This window comes from Salvelinus alpinus, chromosome 9 (assembly GCF_045679555.1).
Source record: "Salvelinus alpinus chromosome 9, SLU_Salpinus.1, whole genome shotgun sequence".
In the NCBI taxonomy this organism is placed as follows: Eukaryota; Metazoa; Chordata; class Actinopteri; order Salmoniformes; family Salmonidae; genus Salvelinus; species Salvelinus alpinus.
The window spans coordinates 12,903,050-12,911,918 of record NC_092094.1 but is presented as its reverse complement, the minus strand read 5'-3'; positions in this window follow the sequence as shown (position 1 = coordinate 12,911,918).

Genomic DNA, 8,869 nt, shown 5'->3' with positions numbered 1-8,869 from the left:
CTTCAAGACTGTTGGAAAAGCGTTCCAGGTGAAGCTGGTTGAGAGAATGCCAAGAGTGTGAAAAGCTGTCATCAAGGCTAAGGTTGGCTACTTTGAAGAATTTTAAATATATTTGTATTTTTTTACCACTTTTTTGGTGGTTCCATATGTGTTATTTCATAGATTTGATGTCTTCACTATTATTCTACAATGTAGAAAATAGTAAAAAATAATGAAAAACCCTTGAATCAGTAGTTGTGTCCAAACTTTTGACTGGTACTGTATATTTGCATAATTGAAGAATTACACTTCTTTGAATCAAAATCTCAGAAAACCGAATTTGTGGGTTTGATTGAATAGACCCTAAATAACCTTTGTGAGCTAAACTTGAGCTGTCTTCGACAAGATAGTTCACCCATGCTCCGACTGTCTACCCAAATAATTTCAACCTCAAGCAAAGCAAACTTTACTCTCTTCTATTACAAATCAGTTTCCAGGGTGCTTTGTGTCTGTCTCTAAATAACTTGGTTTGCTGCCAGTTACTTTAAGGTGTTTTTGGCAGTAGGTAATTTAGAGCATGCTGATGGTGCCCCATTCACTCCCCCTGTTTTTCAGGTCATCAGTGCTAATGTACTTATAACACATAAATAATTGTATTGAATATTTCTGTGAATCTCACAACCAGAGATACACACTGACGGCATCTGATCTGTGCAGTCAGTGTTTCTCCTATATTCATTTAGTATTGGCGTACCACCGCTGTTAAATTGTTGCCTCCACTCCCAAAAAACAAAAAATATAAACACTGAGTGTACAAAACATTAAGAACACCTTCCTAATATTGAGTTGCACCCCCTTTTTCCCCCAGAACAGCCTCAATTTATCTCTCTCTTCTCATCAGATCATCCGAGAAGCCTCCAAGGTAACTAGCTAGCTATCTTATAATACTGGAAGTGTAGCACCGCCGCCTTATCTCTGCCACCGCTGCTGAAAAAAGAAAACAGAAGGAAAACATTTGTACAGTAGAAAGAGGATCTTTTCATGTTCCACTTACGTAGAATCTGGGTGCCGCTCTGCTTCATTAAATATTCAGTGAAACTAGGATTTCCCACAACACCTCAAAATAGAGGATATGTAAAATTCTGACTCTTCCAACTCCACAGGGATAGCCAGCCTGAACCTACATGGCAGGTTGGCAGGCTGATTTGAGTGACGACCTTTGTAAGAAGTCCTTTGCTCTCAAAGCATTGCACACGCATTCAACTACGCATTCACCTTTGAGTAACACTAACCTGACACTAAAGGATAACCTTGATGCTTGTCAATCCAAGTGTGTAATCAGAGGATGCAAAGAGACAGTAATTAGCATCAGGGAAGCGTAACATTGACTTTGCCCTGGTTAAAATGTCCTACTATAAGAGCAGCATAATGTCAATCCAGTTTTTATGTAGTGATTTACTTATTTAACGTTTCAAAATAAAAACTATTTAAGGGAAACTTAAAATATATGAAAAAATTCAATCACTTTGGTGCAATTTTCACAAGTATGTAGTACATTTTCACAACTCTAAGCCCCAAAAAACAAGCAGATCATCAAAATGTCTCGTGTTTCAAAACAACTCTAAGCACATTTTCAATTGACTGAGTACAACAAACAAATTCAAAGTAATTTTTTCACCAAACTTAATCAGTGTTTCATCTAGAAATACATGTTTCACATTGCAATGCATGTTCATATAATGCTCACATTACTCTTCTTTTTTTGTTAAAATACATTTGATGACCCAAATGAGCGTGGGCTGAATGTATGTCCAAAACAAGATGTTATACATGTTTTACCAGAATAGATTTTAAAACACCTATTATCAGTATATTATTATAATACCTCTAGTTAAACAGGTCTACATACTCAGTGAAATGTCTCCTTTTCCCAACCTTCCTAGGGGGGCTGGATCTATATGTTGAGCTTAACCCCGGCATGAACACTACACATTCTGCTTCAACACAATCAACTAATGAATAAATAAATACAAACAATATTAGGATTATTACAATTATTATTATAAAACCAAAGACACTGTGTAATCATTAAACACCTATAGCTGATTTAATGATACATTATCATAAGTGATGCCACCTACTGCGTTGTGAGAGGAGCGTAGGTAATGTCTCATACAGGTCTATGGGTGTTTTAATGATTACAGTGTCTTTGGTTTTATAATAATAATTGTAACATGATCGCCTACAGTGACTGACCAGTCCATTTCTTTATAACCACGCCCATACCCAAACCCCCTTACGCTTTAAGAAAATATCACTGGATAAAACATTTTGAAATTAATGAGTGCTTTTCAGGATAGTTGTGATTGGCTCAATTGAGGTGTGAACTCCAGGGGCCTAGTACAACCCATTTCAGCCCACGCTCTGCTTGACATAGATTCATAAAGGCCCCCACATTAATGGGATTTTTCTTTTTGTTCACTCATAATGTCCTTCATCGTCTGACTCAAAATTGTGTGATGGCATAGGTACCAAAAAGCGCATCTCTGCGCTTTACCCCCTGGCATCTCCAGTCTGTGTTACAATGATTCCTTGTTGCATAACATGTTTATAAAACACAAGGACCTATGATGTGCAGCACCCTGTCCTACATTCCTATAGATAAAGTATATAATCAATACTGTTAAAACCACGACACTAGAGTTTGACACAATTTGAGGGCACTCCTCCATATTGCTATCCAACGGATAGGTAAGCATCATAAGGTATCATATTCACTTGCTCTAAGGTCTGTGGAAAGGACATATTCACTTTCACCCTGGTTGTCTCGCATTAGTATGTGAAGAAGCCACGGGAACATCCTATCAACCCTGAATATTCCCAGGCCTCTGAAGCCTGGGGAAATGGCGGGCTGTAAAATGGAATTGTCCTGCATGGGGTTGTGATGGATTTGATGCGAACAATCTTTCACCTGAATGAACCCTCAATAACAATCACATTTCCCACACTCACAACACACCCACGCACTTAGAGTTTTGAAAATATACCACTTACATCTGAAAATGTAACCAAAGTGATTGAAAATTTGTTGTATTGCTCTCATCTTGGCCTCGAAGACCCAATGGAAACATTCCTCTTTCATGATCAGAATAGTAAATGAAGTAGTAGTTTTGTTCATTTTGTAGAGGGACCCAGACACAGATCTGACCACTGTTATTCCTGCCAATACACATGGTCGTCATGGTGGCTCATTGCCATAACCACGGCCAACAATGGCAGTAGTGACAATTCACTTGTTCTGTGGCTGAAGGATAAAAACATTTTTTCAACATTTTGAAAATGTTCTGTCAAAAATGGCTTTTCTGAAAAGCTGAATGGCCTTACAATGCTGCATGGTTGTGCCAATATAAAATTGACATACATGTCCTGTCAACCTGAATGAAGCTTTTCTCTGATTCTCTACATTTACATTTTATTTTGGGAGTGACTCTTAACCAACAAGTGTCTATTTTATCACTTGACAGGCAATTACACAGATAAGGTTGTCTCATTGCTGTACCTGCTGATATAGAAGACTTTCAGGCAGACAGAATGACATGTAAATTAGTTTACATCCATTCACACTGTGAGAGTGATTGGACGGACTGGAGGTTACTGTGAGAGTGATTGGACTGACTGGAGGTTACTGTGAGAGTGATTAGACTGACTGGAGGTTACTGTGAGAGTGATTAGACTGACTGGAGGTTACTGTGAGAGTGATTAGACTGACTGGAGGTTACTGTGAGAGTGATTAGACTGACTGGAGGTTACTGTGAGAGTGATTAGACTGACTGGAGGTTACTGTGAGAGTGATTAGACTGACTGGAGGTTACTGTGAGAGTGATTGGACGGACTGGAGGTTACTGTGAGAGTGATTAGACTGACTGGAGGTTACTGTGAGAGTGATTAGACTGACTGGAGGTTACTGTGAGAGTGATTAGACTGACTGGAGGTTACTGTGAGAGTGATTAGACTGACTGGAGGTTACTGTGAGAGTGATTGGACTGACTGGAGGTTACTGTGAGAGTGATTGGACGGACTGGAGGTTACTGTGAGAGTGATTGGACTGACGGGAGGTTACTGTGAGAGTGATTGGACGGACTGGAGGTTACTGTGAGAGTGATTAGACTGACTGGAGGTTACTGTGAGAGTGATTAGACTGACTGGAGGTTACTGTGAGAGTGATTAGACTGACTGGAGGTTACTGTGAGAGTGATTAGACTGACTGGAGGTTACTGTGAGAGTGATTAGACTGACTGGAGGTTACTGTGAGAGTGATTAGACTGACTGGAGGTTACTGTGAGAGTGATTAGACTGACTGGAGGTTACTGTGAGAGTGATTAGACTGACTGGAGGTTACTGTGAGAGTGATTGGACTGACTGGAGGTTACTGTGAGAGTGATTGGACTGACTGGAGGTTACTGTGAGAGTGATTAGACTGACTGGAGATTACTGTGAGAGTGATTAGACTGACTGGAGGTTACTGTGAGAGTGATTGGACGGACTGGAGGTTACTGTGAGAGTGATTAGACTGACTGGAGGTTACTGTGAGAGTGATTAGACTGACTGGAGGTTACTGTGAGAGTGATTAGACTGACTGGAGGTTACTGTGAGAGTGATTAGACTGACTGGAGGTTACTGTGAGAGTGATTAGACTGACTGGAGGTTACTGTGAGAATGATTAGACTGACTGGAGGTTACTGTGAGAGTGATTAGACTGACTGGAGATTACTGTGAGAGTGATTAGACTGACTGGAGGTTACTGTGAGAGTGATTGGACTGACTGGAGGTTACTGTGAGAGTGATTGGACGGACTGGAGGTTACTGTGAGAGTGATTGGACGGACTGGAGGTTACTGTGAGAGTGATTGGACGGACTGGAGGTTACTGTGAGAGTGATTAGACGGACTGGAGGTTACTGTGAGAGTGATTAGACTGACTGGAGGTTACTGTGAGAGTGATTAGACTGACTGGAGGTTACTGTGAGAGTGATTAGACTGACTGGAGGTTACTGTGAGAGTGATTAGACTGACTGGAGGTTACTGTGAGAGTGATTAGACTGACTGGAGGTTACTGTGAGAGTGATTAGACTGACTGGAGGTTACTGTGAGAGTGATTAGACTGACTGGAGGTTACTGTGAGAGTGATTAGACTGACTGGAGGTTACTGTGAGAGTGATTAGACTGACTGGAGGTTACTGTGATAGTGATTGGACTGACTGGAGGTTACTGTGAGAATGATTAGACTGACTGGAGGTTACTGTGAGAGTGATTAGACTGACTGGAGATTACTGTGAGAGTGATTAGACTGACTGGAGGTTACTGTGAGAGTGATTGGACGGACTGGAGGTTACTGTGAGAGTGATTAGACTGACTGGAGGTTACTGTGAGAGTGATTAGACTGACTGGAGATTACTGTGAGAGTGATTAGACTGACTGGAGTTTACTGTGAGAGTGATTGGACGGACTGGAGGTTACTGTGAGAGTGCTTAGACGGACTGGAGGTTACTGTGAGAGTGCTTAGACTGACTGGAGGTTACTGTGAGAGTGATTAGACTGACTGGAGGTTACTGTGAGAGTGATTAGACTGACTGGAGGTTACTGTGAGAGTGATTAGACTGACTGGAGGTTACTGTGAGAGTGATTAGACTGACTGGAGGTTACTGTGAGAGTGATTAGACTGACTGGAGGTTACTGTGAGAGTGATTAGACTGACTGGAGGTTACTGTGAGAGTGATTAGACTGACTGGAGGTTACTGTGAGAGTGATTAGACTGACTGGAGGTTACTGTGAGAGTGATTAGACTGACTGGAGGTTACTGTGAGAGTGATTAGACTGACTGGAGGTTACTGTGAGAATGATTAGACTGACTGGAGGTTACTGTGAGAGTGATTAGACTGACTGGAGATTACTGTGAGAGTGATTAGACTGACTGGAGGTTACTGTGAGAGTGATTGGACGGACTGGAGGTTACTGTGAGAGTGATTAGACGGACTGGAGGTTACTGTGAGAGTGATTAGACTGACTGGAGATTACTGTGAGAGTGATTAGACTGACTGGAGGTTACTGTGAGAGTGATTGGACGGACTGGAGGTTACTGTGAGAGTGATTAGACTGACTGGAGGTTACTGTGAGAGTGATTAGACTGACTGGAGGTTACTGTGAGAGTGATTAGACTGACTGGAGGTTACTGTGAGAGTGATTAGACTGACTGGAGGTTACTGTGAGAGTGATTGGACGGACTGGAGGTTACTGTGAGAGTGATTAGACTGACTGGAGGTTACTGTGAGAGTGATTGGCCTGACTGGAGGTTGTCAGACAGCTTGTGTCTGACTAGGGAATTACTAATGCATTGCAGGCACAACAGAGGAAGGTGTATTGGAGAAGAAGAGATGTTCCTAACCTCTCCTTTTACCTCCAACCTTTTAATGCCTGACCCTCTAGACTTGTAATCACATACCTGTCTGTTAAGAAGGCTATGGCTCACTGAGTGTTGCAAAGCAATCAATACAATGTGTCGGTTAGGCTTTGATTAGCCTGCAGGTGTAATGCATTGTGATGCAGCTATAAATGCATTGTAAGAACGGTCAAAATCATACATGACCTCCTTTATAATATGGCACTTCGCATGTCCGTAAAGTACAGGTTTGTTAATAGTCGTATGTTCGTTGGCCAAGCCATCATTTTTTGTCAAAGCCTTCCTCCTGTCCTCTGTCCTTATTTTACCATTTGATTTTATTGGTGAAAGTTGAGGGGGAGGCAGCCATTGCTTTAAACTCCCTCCCACTGGGCACAGACGTCAGTTCAACGTCTAGTTTTGATTTACATTTGGTTGAGTTTTCAACTAATGTGCATTCAACGTGAAATCAACAACAAATGTCACCATGTCATTGGATTTAGGTCAAAAGTTGGGTGAAAAAAAGAAATGCCCTTAAGTTGAAGACTTTTCCAAATCCAGTCAGTTTTCCACGTTGATTCAACGTCATCACAATATATTTTTGGTGGGTTGAAATTATGTGGAAACAAAGTTGATTCAACCAGTTTTTACCGAGTGCTGGATTTAAGTTGCAAGGTGAGTTAGTCATCCACGGATGCCCTTGAGAGAACATGATAACACAACATACATTTTTTATGTATTTATTCATCTATTCATTAACTTAGTCAAGCTCATTTCCAAAGTACACATGAAGAATATCCTAAGTACACAAAGAGCCCCAGTTTAACCAACAGACTACGGAGCAGACTGTCTGTCGCTCATAATCAGGCATGGTAATTGTTCGGAGCTTGTTGTCTATTCTTGCTGAGGGTGACATTGCTGTAGAGTGCAGACAAAGTATACTTGAGGCGTTTTCACACTGCTGGCAATTTCACCCCAGGGCGATTTGCCCCTGGGCTCAACCTGAAGTTTCAACCTAGACTGTTAAAATCAGAGTTATCGTTTTACCTCATACTTCTTTTGAACATTACATTATATTAGAGTATTACAATATCTTAGGGGATGTTCCTGTTGTAGGTAGGATAACATGGTTTCTTCACTTCAAATAAAGCACAGTTGAATTGGGTTCATGCTTTACAGCGGTGAACTTCACTTGTGTGTCATTGTGTTCAAGACGAGCAATGTAATATCCTAGGCGTTGTGTTCTAGTTGTGCCTGCTACGTGGTGTGCCTGCTACATGGTGTGCCTGCTACGTGGTGTGCCTGCTACATGGTGTGCCTGCTACATGGTGTGCCTGCTACATGGTGTGTCTGCTACGTGGTGTGCCTGCTACATGGTGTGCCTGCTACGTGGTGTGCCTGCTACATGGTGTGCCTGCTACGTGGTGTGCCTGCTACATGGTGTGCCTGCTACGTGGTGTGCCTGCTACATGGTGTGTCTGCTACGTGGTGTGCCTGCTACATGGTGTGCCTGCTACGTGGTGTGCCTGCTACGTGGTGTGCCTGCTACATGGTGTGTCTGCTACGTGGTGTGCCTGCTACGTGGTGTGCCTGCTACATGGTGTGTCTGCTACGTGGTGTGCCTGCTACGTGGTGTGTCTGCTACGTGGTGTGTCTGCTACGTGGTGTGCCTGCTACATGGTGTGCCTGCTACGTGGTGTGCCTGCTACGTGGTGTGCCTGCTACGTGGTGTGTCTGCTACGTGGTGTGCCTGCTACGTGGTGTGCCTGCTACGTGGTGTGCCTGCTACGTGGTGTGCCTGCTACGTGGTGTGCCTGCTACGTGGTGTGCCTGCTACGTGGTGTGCCTGCTACGTGGTGTGCCTGCTACGTGGTGTGCCTGCTACGTGGTGTGCCTGCTACGTGGTGTGCCTGCTACATGGTGTGCCTGCTACATGGTGTGCCTGCTACGTGGTGTGCGTTGAATGATTTAGACGAGACTGTTCCATTTCAACTGCAGCAGCTCATTTGAAATATCTTAGTAACACCATGAGTACGCAGAGCGGAGCACTTTACGCCACAAAGCCTCACCACTGCCATTGTTATTATTCAATATTCACACATTAATCTAGGATTCATATCTAGGCATTATAAATATTGCATGAGAGAGAGCACCCAATGGATGGCACAGTAGAATATGTACTGTATATATCTACATTTTAAGGTGTAGAAAGACACATTTTAATTCTAAATAAGTACGGGGACTGTATAACTCTTGGCTCTTTACTTTCAATCATGCACCAGTACTCTCTTTACAATCACTGAAATCTGTCCCTTAACGACCTTAAAATATGCTCTTTGGCTGGATTTTGATTGATTTAAATCTCTGTCTGTCTGAGAGAGAGAGGCTTATCTCAAGCCACGGGGAGTTGAGGCTGAAGGGTGCATTTCAATATGTTGCGACTTTAAGACAGAAAA